We start from the raw sequence: 13,368 nt of genomic DNA on the forward strand, positions 1-13,368 counted from the left end.
TCTTTGCGTGATGTCGTAGTATGACTTCACACAAATTATATTAAAAAAAAATTATTATAAAATTTACTGAAAATGTGACTTTACTCATTTCAAATTCATTTTTTTTAACATAAAACACAATAATATATTTTTCTAACAAAAACTCGATCTGAATTACAATAATAAATTTAAAGCTACTTAATAAATATATATACCATTCAATTTCTTAAGTGTTATACGTACAAAATAAATAAATTTAAAGCTACTTAAGAAATATATATACCATTGAACTTGATGGGATACACATTCTACGAAACTAGTTTCAATGATCAAACCGTCAAACTTGTTTGTATATACTTCGAGATCGCATACACCAAAAATCATAAAAAACAAACATTCAGAGATCAAGTAACGGGACAAAATTTTTTGAGGTCATAAATGAAAAATCACCATTTAACGGTTATTTTAACTTTGAATTTGATGATTTTTTTATAGCTACACTTCTTGACCCTATATGAATACAATGAATAAACTCAATCTTCAATTTAAAATATTTGCACTAGTAGATACCACAAAATCTTATGTTATACTTAATGAAAGTATAAATAAACTCTTAAGTGTTAGTGAATTTATTGTTTTCATGGGATACGCATTCTACGAAGCTAATTTCAACGATCCAACCGTCAAACTTGTTTGTATATGCTTCGAGATCGCATTCGCCAAAAATCGCAAAAAGCAAACATTCAAAGATCAAGTAATGAGACAAAACTTTTCGACAGTTATAAACAAAAAATCACCATTTAATGGTTATTTTAACTCCGATTTTGATGATTTTTTACAGATAGACTCTTTGACCTTATATGAATACAATGAATGAATTTGATCTTTAAATTTAAAATATTTGCACTAGTGGATATCACAAAATCTTATGTTATACTTAAATGAAAGTATAAATAAACTCTAAGTATTAGTGAATCTATTGTTTTCATGGGATACGCATTGTATGAAACTAGTTTCAACGATCCAATCATCAAACTTATTTGTATATGCTTCGAGATCGCATACGCAAAAAATTGCAAAAAAACAAACATTCAAACATCAAGTAACGGGACAAACCTTTTCGACAGCTATAAACGAAAAATCACGATTTAACGGCTATTTTAACTCCGATTTTGATGATTTTTTTACAGCTACACTCCTTGATCCTATATGAATACAATAAAATAATTCGATCGTCAATTTAAAATATTTACACTAGTGGATACCACAAAATCTTATATTATACTTAATGAAAGTACAAATAAACTCCAAGTGTTAGTGAATCTATTGTTTTAATGGGATAGCATTGTATGAAACTAGTTTCAACGATCCAACCGTCAAACTTGTTTGTATATGCTTCAAGATCACATACGCCAAATATCGCAAAAAACAAACATTAAAAGATTATGTAATGGGACAAACCTTTTCAACGGTTATAAACGAAAAATCACCATTTAACAGTAGTTTTAACTCTGATTTTGATGATTTTTTATAGCTACACTCCTTGATCCTATATGAATACAATGAACTAATTCGATCATCAATTTAAAATATTTACACTAGTGGATATCACAAAATCTTATGTTATACTTAATGAAAGTATAAATAAACTCTAAGTATTAGTGAATCTATTGTTTTGATGGGATACGCATTGTACGAAACTAGTTTCAATGATCCAACCGTCAAACTTGTTTGTATATGCTTTAAGATTGCACACGCCAAAAATCGCAAAAAATAAACATTCAGATATCAAGTAACACAACAAACCTTTTCGACGGCTATAAATGAAAAATCACGATTTAACGGCTATAAACAAAACAGCTTTGCGTGATGCAGGTGTACCTACATCACGCAAAGTTTTTTTTTTTTACCCCCTTTTGCATATGACATCCAAAATCCAAACCTAACCTCTCTGATTTTCTTTTCAATTCTTCCAAACTTTGAATTTTTTTATTATTTGCGTTGCATGTTTCAAAAATGAACTTGTGGTTGTTGATTGAAACGGGAATCACAATTTATCTTTGTTTTGTGACTATCTGCTTTTCCAATTTCGCTTTTGGTTTCTCCAATATATTTATAGAGAGAGAGAGTATAGACTTCAAATTTTTAAATGAAGGAAAAAAAATATACATTGCAATTTGCAAGGTTTATGCTTTTGACTTGTGTTAGAACACAGGAAAGAAAGATAAGAAGTGACATTTCTGTGTTGACTTTGCCCAATGAAGCTAAGCGACATGTAAAACTGTTTTGAGCGACGCAGCAAAGTTAGGAAAAAAACGGTAAAACATTCTTGGTTTGGCGTCAAAATCTTGCGCAACGCAAAAAACGTCGTGCAAACAGCCTTTGTGCAACGGCATTGTGCGACGAAGTCTGTCGTTGAGCAAAACGGTTTTGCGCGACGTAGGTGCGCCTTCGTCGCACAAAACTGTTTTGCGCGACGCCAAACATCGTTGCACAAAGTGCTGTTGTGCAAAGGCGTTTGCGCGACATTTGTGTTTAGCGTTGCACAAACATGCTTTACGCGACAAAATTTGCTGCGTCGCGCAAACATGTATTTGTACTAATGAGTCATATAGGTATTATATATCATGTCCAAATATGCACGCTCAAATTCATAGTATGCTAATATGTTAGATGTCATGCAAAAGATCAATGTCCTCAAAAAAAAAAAAAAAAAAAAAAAAAAACCGATCAATGTCTTCTTCATATTTGAGAAGAAATTCTAAAATTAAATTATTAGCTAGGGTTCTTAGTAGAATTGCTATCTTGTGTACATGCACATTCACATGTATCTCCTTCATCTTCTGTGCCAAATATTATTGCATAGCTGTCTCAGTTCAATCTGCCTTTTGCCCTTATGCTATTCTTCTTTGGTTGTCTTTGTCTTTATAATTGTTGAACTGGTTCTAGCTAGGTCCACTTGTTGGAAATTTTTGAGTAGAAATTTCATTGTCCTACATTGGTCATTACTAAAAGGTTCCCTTATTTTATAAGGCTTTGTCCCTTATAGAAAGTGATTGGAGTGATAGACCATGAAGAATAAAATTGGACTAAGCCTTGGGGTGTTCTAATTAATTGATAATTATTTTTTATCAATTGACTTATCTTTTGAGATGAAGTCTGAAGTGATGAAAGAACGCCAGAGAGCAAAGCACCCCTTTGAGAAGATGTCTCCCAATAGACGCATCTCATTCTCATACCTGTTGCGAACAAGCATAAACATATTATATATAAATCCATCTGCATGACATTTAGAACACAGAAAAAACAAAATTTTCTTCTACAATCCCAAACATTCTTTGTCACATCCCAACCCGGGGGGGACCACTTCTTGGGCCCGCTCCACCACTGTAGCACGATATTGTCCACTTTGGGCCCCGACCACGCCCTCACGATTTTGTTTGTGGGAAGTCACACCCTGATTTTGGTTGGGGTGTGTCATTCTTACTGAGATAACCACAAAGAAATTTGCCAGAAGTCAAGTTTTCCGGTGCTAGAATTCTGACTTAGATCGTTGAATCCTAGTGAAGCAAACGTCCGTAGCACTACAAGTACTGAGTAGGGATGAAATTTCTGTTTCAAGGACATTACGGTACGCAAGCCTCGATCTTCAATTTGTCTGTTTAATATTATTTCATTTTGTTCATACTCTGTTAATTTATTTATTTACATTTATTATTTATTAGCATAAATAAATTTATCACAGATTATTGATATATCTCCAACGTCACCTTTCCCCCGATTCTTTTATTTATCTACTTCATATTGTTAGATCTTAAAGCAAAGTGCAATTGTGCGAATTTATTTTAGGCAATTGAAACATATTAAATCATGGGAAAATCCTAAAAGCTCTCCTTTTCTTTTTGGACTCCTTTTTGGGTCATTTCGTTAGTTTAGAGATAATAATCTATACTGAATCACAATAGGTAGTGGCACTTAAATGCAAAAACGAAAAGTTCAACTTCAATGCATACCTGTTTTTTTAAGAGGGTTTAGGGTTTAAGTGCCCCACTATTTTTCCCATGATTTATTATGTTTTAATTGCCTTAAACAAGGGATTATAAGATTAGCTTCTTTCTATCTGTTAACTACTTCTCTGATCAAGTTCTGTGGACTTGACACTCTTTACAGATTGATCGATCGGTCGATTAGGACCGTTAACTGTTTGAATGGACGATTTATTTGATTGGATTTTCTGCTTATTTGCCCCAGAAATCATGCAACCTGAACTTAACAGTCCATTCAAGAACAAAAATGGGTAAAGATTTTAACGTCTAATTTTAACGGCTGTGAAAACAAAAAGGTTCATTTTAAACTTATATTTTGGATTTTGGCTTAATTGTAGCAATATTCCTTGAATTTTATCCCTAGTTCAGTTTTAGTCTCTTAACTCTAGTACATTAGTTTCTTTAGTCCCGGCAACTTACCAATGTGTTGTACCATTGGTCATTTTCACTAATGCCGTCTATTTTTTTCGTAGTTCAACATGTGTTTTGTTAGGTTTTCAAGTCCATCCATAGTTCGATCTCCTACCGACTTTGAAATAGCATTGCCTAATATTTACAAGTTGCTAAAGTCCAACTGTTTTCATTTTGTATCTTTATAGTTCAAATTTTATTTTGCTTTAAATATATTTTTTTTTTTTAGTACGTCGATATTTTTACACTAGGGGGAGAGTGAGTTCGGCTAAGCCATACAATGAGCAACCTAATTTGGTATCGAATTCGTCAAGATAATAATTTATAAATTTTCAGTTGTTTTTTAGCTTATTTTAATTGTCTTTTTTAAGTTTTAAGTTGAAGTTCCTAATATACCTCTATATTTAACGGAAAAAAAAGGCGTTTGTGGAAATGACCAATGGTGCAACACATTGTTATATGTATAATTTTATTTTATTTTATTATTATTTTTTTTTTTGTTAAAGGCAACACATTATTAAATCCGATGACTAACGAAACTAATATAAGAGTCAAGAACTAAAATTAAATTAGAGCTAAAATTCATATCCCACAAGTAAGCCTTCAAATTTTATAATCGATATTATGGTACCTTGTCCCATCAGAACAAATATTTCCAATGTGGGTCGACTTTAAGGTGTATTATGCACTACAAACTAGTGCCAAATTCTTATTTTTCTTCTCCTCCTTTCCACAAAAGTAGGAACAGGTGGAAAAATTATGAGGATAATATGGTTACCGACAGAAGAATGGATATTATGTGCTTTCATCGGTCGACTTTAAGGTGCATTATGCACTACAAACTAGTGCCAAATTCTTATTTTCTTCTCCTCCTTTCCACAAAAGTAGGAATAGGTGGAAAAATTATGAGGATAATATGGTTACTGATAGAAGAATGGATATTACCATAAAAGAGATTCGAAACTGAATTATAGTAAGTCGAATTGTGTAAGCTCAACTCGATAATGAGTGAGTGTTCATTCATTCATGTGTATAGAGTTACAATTGATTAGTTTGTTACACTTGAAAGATAAATACAAACACTTGAAATGCATACAGAAGTATTTGAAAGTATTGATGTCATCAGATAGGAGAGTTATGTAGATGATGGACTGTGTTGTTACGATATCACAAAAGATGTTTGAGATGAAACCAAACTCTTCTGTTGCAGATTGCAGTAGGAATATTCAATTTGAATTGGTGCTGACGTGGAAAGATGTTTAGGGTTTGCTGAATTATCTGAAGTAGTCTTATCAGCGACATCAAAAGAGGTGAATCCAAACAAAATAAAACATATGTATGAGTGAATACTTTTAACTACATGAGAACAAAATCCCTTGCCTTAACTTTTATTTTTATAGTAAATAGATACAATTTTTTTTTTTTTAATATGAAACGATATTCATTAGATACAGTTAAACAATATGTCAAAGAAGTCTACAAAAATCAAAGAAGAAACTAACAATTAAACTAATAATCCTAGAATGGATGCTGAAAAACTAACTTGAAACAAACCGAATAAACAAAATAGACAACAATGGTAATAATAAATATGGACTCACATCACCAAATGTAAGCATAACTCAAAGTAACTCAAATCCTAAATTAACTCATAACTCTACACAGTGACTTCCTCCAACGAATCAAATTTCAAAGAAATCTTGTTTGAGTAAATTGTTACTCTTCTGAGTTATTCAACACAGTATACAAGGTTACATACAATAGCTATAACATAATGGATGCTAAACTAACTCCTACAGTTAAGCTAGCATATAATAGAATAGGAAAAATATATTACAATTAACTTGATATATGTAGGATTGATTTGTTAGTTGAATCACACTGACCATTTCCTTATATAACATTATGCATCAAGTTAGAGTGTATATTAATCACTCTTACCTTGCTAAGTAGTACAATAAATTGTGGGAAACCTAGCGCCTTGGCAAACAAGTTTGCTAATTGATGATGTATTCGAACATGAGTAGTCTTGAACATTCCATATTGGAGCTTTTCACAAACCAAGTGACAATCGATTTCAATGTGCTTCATGCATTCGTGGAAGATTGGATTTGTTGCTACGTGGAAGGCCACCTGATTGTCATAATGTAGTGTAACATGCTACAAGTGTTTGACATCAAATAAGCAAGTATATGTCTAAACTAGAGGATCTCACAACAATTGGATGATATGGACCGATACTCACCTTCAGTCATTGAACAAGAAACTGTAGTTTGTTTCTTGGTCTTCCAAGACATTGGTGAATGACCAAGCAAGATGCAATAGCCAATGATTGATCTCTTGATGTCTTTACAGCGTACCCAGTCAGCACCACAAAAGGCTCTCAAATAAAGTGAACTAGAGGTTCAAAAGAAACAACCTTGTTATGTTGTTTGATTGATATACGAGGTTGTCCATGAATTGGCTAAGAACATGTACTGCCAAGTCAGGTCTTGTAATGGTCAAGTATATTAATTTTCCAACAAGTCTTATGTACACATAGACATATCATTCAGTAGTGCACCATCAGTTTTTGTGAGTGTGAGATTTGGTTCCATGGGTAATTTCATAGGCTTTGCACCATGACAACATGTATCCTCGAAAATTTCTAAGGCATATTTCTACTATGAGGTTGTAATGCCCTTGGCTTGTTAGGCAACTTATAATCCCAAGATATATTCTAATTTTCCAAGATCTTTGTGGGACCATGATTTTCTGGACTCGTGATACGTGGTGAGAAGGATCAGAATACTCAAGGCCCATGGAGCATAGTCTGGATATCTTAAGGTAATTATCATTCTAGAAGGATTAGATATCTTATTCTAGATTTCCTCCTAGACAGTTTTCCGATTTGATGAAGATTACTTTCCTTACTTAAGATCCCTATAAATACTCTAGCTAGGGTATTTACCAGGGGAAATCTACTTCTCTCTAAATTTGATATTCTCTACAAAACACATATTCTCTCAATGCCTAATAGAGGCCCTTATGCCGCCATTTACGCATAGACACATCCATGGAGAACTCATCACTTAACGCCCTACCATAGGCTATTAATCAATAATAGTTTACTTTGTTTTTCCTTAGAACTACACCCGTGGTTTGATTATCCTTCTAGCAAATATGTAGGCAATCATATTCGAATTCAACCACACCCCGCAATCAACCTCATTCTTCACTTATTGGGATCATAGGCTAGTCCAACTGGATCTCACCTCTATTCGCGGATGTGCATGAATTTGGTTCCAGCAATTGGTGCTTTCATTGAGAGTGAACTCATATTCCCCCGTCCAAACCACTCTATCGACATGAGAATCTACTTTGGGCGAAAAGTGATCAAACAAAAAAAATTTTGAGTAATTCAAATTTTGAGGGTGAACCACTTAAATTCGGAGTCCATTTCATTATAGTTTCAATTCCAAGTCCACCAAAGGTTGATTGTTTTAATTTGTTAGCCTGCAAGTTTTGAGTGTTAATAAGCATAATGCAATGGAATCCTTCAAATCAATGTTTTATTGAAGTTTATAGAAAATATGAAATCTTGGAGCAAAGAATAGGAGTGGAATTGACATGAAAAAGAAGTAAAATATAGTATTCAGAAACTCAGATATGAGCATGCCTGATCAAATCACCACAAAAAAAATATTATTCTTTTTCTTTTCTTTTTTTTTTTTTTCAAAACAAGAGAATATTATTCACCTCAAAGAAAGACACTCAACTAAAAAGAAAACATAAAAAGAAGAGAGAAGGGGAGGAAGTAAAGGCACTTCGCCTACCTTCTCTTGCTACACTAGTGGCTATGATCTTTCTTTTTCACCAGAGTAAATAGCTGCAATTGAAACTAAACAATATCAAAATATAAAAAAAATTGTTAATCTATTGTTTGGGTCATGTGGCTTTCTCAACCCAATGGTGGGTCTTTAGGCCATGTGGTTTTCTCAGTCCAGAAATGAACAATTCGACCGAGTCCTAATAGAATTGGAATTACTAAGGAATTAGATTTAGGCGTAGCTCGGTTGAGTCCTAAATAAAGTAAAATTGCTAAGGATTAGGATCAATTTTGATAAGATTTGAATCATGCCAAGAAACAAAACTTATGGCTGATTAGAAAATGAGTGACTAGGATGAATAAAGGACTAGGTTCAAAGTCTTAATTCAAGTCAAAATGGTCAAGAACAGATAGAGAAAGGGTTTTGGTAGAAGAGGGGATTAATAAGATAAAGTCAAGAATATCTAGGTAGATGTCGAGGAGTCATAATCCTAGTAGGACTCTACTTCGATAGACTTGGCTATCATGAAATTCACCTCTATAGATAAAAGTGATTCTGCAACAGAGAGAGACTCTCTTCAACTCAACACACAAACTTAAACACTCTACTCGGAAACTCTAGCTTTACACACCTCTGAGAAAATATTAATTATTCTAACCCTTTCTTCAACACACATTCAGTTTGGATTAACAACACTGTGTTTACAACCGATGACAACTTTAGTTTAGATTAACAGTATTAGAGTCCTAAAATCAAGCAATCAAGGAGCATCTTCAGTTTGGATTAACAACACTACTTTTATTTCGGTTGGTTACCTATCTAAGTCTTTGCTGGTGAGAAGTCCTTGATTCTCTCACTGAACGAGGTCACTTCATTAGATTTTTAGGTGGAGTAAGGTGTTGCTCAGTGTTTGGCAAATTGAAAACCAAATCTTTATTGAACATTACAATAAAGGCTTGTCTTAGGGTTCTAGAACCCTAAGCCTAGAGGCAATCCTTCTTCAGCCACAGTCGCTCATTGCAGAAGTTAGTAGCACGTTTAACACTACACCACCACATCTATTCTACTCGTCTGACTAAGCTTGGTCACGAGGTGGCACGCTCGTATTCACAAGAAGGACGTAGTTAACTTAGTAGTTTCTCATCATGCGCACCACGTATGCTGTGTTTTTATGTAAGGGGAAAAGAATGAAAGGAATGAAAGTTGCATTCATTCTAAGTGGTTCAAGTATTTACCAACACTTGGGGAATGAAAAAATATTTGTGGCCCACCTAAAATGGGGAATCATACTCTTAATTATTAGATTATTGAGAAACAGGTGATATTTGGATTCTGAGAGAAAGCTTCCATTCTGAATTAGCTTTTTCTATTTAAAATACCTTATCCCCTTCTCCCTTCCACCTCTATCTCTGCATATCTTCATCTCTTGTTATGTTGTTGCAAAATGACTCCACCCATTTACCAACTACCTTCCACCTCTGATCCATTTGGGCATGGGAGATGAAAAGGAAGTCTTGGGAGATAGCATTTTGTGGGCAGGAATCAATATCAAAGGAATGGTTGAGAGTTTGGAAGATTATGCAGGTTTCAGCCAATGGACAAACCTTCAATTGAGTACCCTTCAATGGTTAATTCCCTGGCTTGTTTGGGAGCTAGGTTGGGTTCTCAATTGGGTTTCAGGTCTTTGCTTCTACTTTCGATCATTAATAGATTAACTAAGAAAAAGAAGAATCATAAGGGAAGAAGATGAGGATTTTTAGAGGGTGAGGAGAGGAACTCTGATGAGGAGAAATTTTTGTGTTGTGGGTTATCTCCACTTTGATCCTTCGTCGATGAGGGGTGAAGAGGGATGAGGGATTTCAATTTCGTTATGTTTTATTAAAGGGCTTTTATTTCTCCTTTTCTGGTAATTGATAGCACACAAGTTTGAGTAGTTTAATTAATTAATATTTGCATTGAATAAATTGTATTAATGATTTAGGGTAGATAATTAGCTGAATAAAATTTATAATTTGTTTTTGTACAAGAGTATTTTAGTAATCAAATTGCTTTTGATTCCAATTCATCAAGTTAATTAGTAAACAGTTAATATGGAATCTTCATCATTCTCACTCCAATTCTAGCTAGTTTAATAAACATCTTTAACAAGAATCTGATTCTAATAACAACCTATTCCAACTCCTCCTCGACAATTTTCCCTAATGAGATTATGAATTAGTAAACGAGCCATAATTGTACTTATAATGATAGTTTTAATGATGATTGTGATCATTGGCGGCCTTCTCTATTACATTTGGGCTTGCTAAAGAAGGGGAAGGCAAGGTATAAATTTCAATGCAACCGTCATTGTGCAAAAGATCAATCAATCGAGTTGATATGAAAAAATTAATCATAATTATGGGATGATAAGGACAATGGGGAAAAGGCAATAACCATTGTCATAATTTCATGGTAACGACTAATGAAGGTCAAATGATCACGAACACCTTCACTATGATATAATATTCATCAAACGGTTTTGTATTCCATGAAAATAACACATGATGACAATTCTATATTTTCTTGCACAAGAAATCTTAAAAACAAAAAACAAAATGGTAAACAATCCATGCTTGCAAAATTGCAAACAATTGCTGAAAATTGACTCTAAAATGTGACAACGGTCGTTCTAAAATGTCACACTGTCGCACTTGTGACTAATTGCAACGATTTGTTAATATGTTTCACATTCAGTGGTATATGAAAACAACCTTGATTGGACTAGCAAGATAAATGGTTTCATCTGTTAAGGAACTTTTGGATGGCCGCGATCGAGTGTTTAATTAATCCCATAAATAATCAACAACGACACAATCAGAATGCCAATTCTGGTAACTGTAGCAGTTCTGCAAAAAGTCTTCTGCTTTTTAACAGGGACAAGTATTCTCTCCGGATCCTCACAATTTGGATCTGGAAATCAATCAATTGTGTTTGTTCATCGTATATCGTACGGTCAGTTTTCGTTTGGTACTATTTATATTTAATTTAAAATTTAAAATGATTTCTAACCGCACGATGTATGATGAACAAACACGATTGATTAATCATACGAATAATCCGGAAAGGATTCTATTCCTTTTAACAGCACTACTATTAACTAATTTATTACTTTTAAGATGTTACCCAATTAGGGTTTTTATATATAATATGAATTTCTAGAATTTGGTGAAATCAAATGGGAATCAATTTTTCTCAAACCCTAGTCAAAACGAATCAATTTTTGGAGTGACATTGTTTTATGTTTTTTCTTTTATGTAGTTTTTGTAACTGCTTAGAGAAGAACTTTTACTTATACTGTGTTTTGCATAAATGACGTCTTTTTTTTTTTGTATGTCTGTCCTTAGGGCTATGTATGCTATAATATGTTCGTTTGGACTTTATTTTATAAATATTCGGTACCTTCTAACAAAAAAAAAAGTCAAAACCAATTATTATTATTAACATTTTAACCTTGAACAATTAATTAACAATCATTAACCTAAGATTCATTCGGCTTGTGGACAAAACTAAAACTAAATTGGAGTTTAATTAAGTCGAACTTGCTGCTTCGATCTCGTTTTCTACCCTATTTTTCTTTTCTAGCTAGCTGCAGTTTTGCTAAGCACTTACACACCATATTGTCCCTACAACAATAATTCCACACACCATACTCACCAATCATTTGCCCCAAAAGGTCCCAAACAATAACTAAAAGGTTCTTCTTTTTAAAAAAAAAAAAAAAAAAATATTTTACAAAATTTCTACTATGCTCCGGTCTATCTCAAATATCCATATTTTTAGTTGTTAAATCTTGGTTATTGATTTTTTTTTTTTTTTTTTGCCAAGAATCAAACCGTCAAAATCTCAAATGTATGAACATAGTAGAGAATCGAATCTCATAACTTCAATTATTTTGTTAAGTCCTTGGATCCAGCATAGTTTGAGCTTCATCATGGTCACATCACAAACTCTAACCCTGTTAAAAAAGCTGCATAACAAAAAGTGGCATCTAGTGCCCTTTAACTATTGGCTAGCTAGGATGGTCCATGCAGAAAAAACATTGTATCGTATTTACCAAGTACCTTACCTCACCTTGCAGTGCATTGCAAGGACCACACATATACCTAGCTCACATCCATATAGTTACAAGTTTCAAAAACCCAGCTCAAACAAACTGTACATCCAGCACAGCGAGCTCTCCTACACCACAGAGTTATGTACACAGAGCAGCACCCGTCTTTTGTGGGTGTCCTCACCAAAAAAATTGACCTTGAAAAATAATTATACGACCCTTAAAAAGTAGGGTTTGCAGAGTTTTGGTTTTTTGGGAGGGAAGAGTGGGAGAGGACAGATTGACATAAGCTGATATGCAAGCATTTGAGCCTTTAACATATAAAATCTGGATGAAAGTTACGTAAGCCTGATTGTTAAGCATTTAAAACTGCTACTACTTCCAGTGTGGCAGCGGAGAGACCAGAAAAGTCCAGAGATCCATCAGGGAAAGATACAATTTTTTGGGGACTGCAGATTGCTAGGGTACGCAGGGTGCGCAGTGTGCACATAGGGTGAGGTCAGCGTGGTGTAGGTGTAGAGTAAATGTGGAAGGAGGAGGAGGAGGAAGAAGGAGAAGAGAGATGGATAATATGGTAGGCGGCGGAGGCTTCCTTTAGAGGACCACCTCCTTTTAACAGACCACCCTATTAAAATTGCTTCTCACTCTCATATTTTCTCTGCGTGTGCCTCACATTATATATACACACACACACACTCAAACACACATATATAAAATTAAATTGCATACAAAAGCATATAAATACAATCCAATAAGTACTTATTTTCGTTTTCTAAATCTCGGTTGAAAGAAATTAAATGTGTTTTGGAATGTCAAATTTGTGGGATATATGTAGGGTTAAGGCTTAAGGAGCAAGTAATGACATATAAGTTTACTTTCATCTTCTGAGTTCACATACACACACACACACACACACACACACACACACACACACACACAGTAATTTATATTATATTAGAAATTCTCTCATCCGAACGTTAATGTCCGGACTTAATCCAGATGTGCCTTCAGTCACCCAACTCTATGCATGGCT

Source organism: Pyrus communis, chromosome 13 (genome assembly GCF_963583255.1).
Source record: "Pyrus communis chromosome 13, drPyrComm1.1, whole genome shotgun sequence".
NCBI lineage: Eukaryota > Viridiplantae > Streptophyta > Magnoliopsida > Rosales > Rosaceae > Pyrus > Pyrus communis.